Genomic DNA, 548 nt, shown 5'->3' on the forward strand with positions numbered 1-548 from the left:
GAGGACTTGGTCAGGGAGGGAAAAGGAAAACCGGAAGAATACAGGGTGATGGCGAACAAGCAAACACACTGTCTCCAGAAGATGGCAATGACTGCTGGGTGTGGAGGCCAAGTAATCAATAAACAACTTATCATAAGACTAAAAGAGGGGTTTTTTTCCGGCCAAACAGGACTATAGCGCAGGAGTGCTGTCTCCACCAAGGAGGAAAGCGCTCTGGCGAAGCATGGTTTTCAACACAGTTTTTTATATCTTGTCAGGACAAAGAACACACATCAAACAGGACAGGATACATGCCTTCAAGGTTTCACAAGAGACAGCGAGCCAGCACGACCCCGGCGTCTGGGAGGGAAGCTCACCCTCGAGGGAGCGCCAGCATCGGCGTCCCAGGAAAGGGACAGACATCCCCACCTTCAAAGCGGAGTCCTTCACGTCTGGATAACGCATTCTTTCCCCGAGTGGTGAAAGCAGAGGCACGAGACAAACAACCACGTGACAAGCTGATAAAGCCCAAGTCAAATCAGGTACAAGCCAGAAGGACTTCCGGCAAT

This window comes from Grampus griseus (genome assembly GCF_964374135.1).
Source record: "Grampus griseus genome assembly, chromosome: 20".
Lineage (NCBI taxonomy): Eukaryota > Metazoa > Chordata > Mammalia > Artiodactyla > Delphinidae > Grampus > Grampus griseus.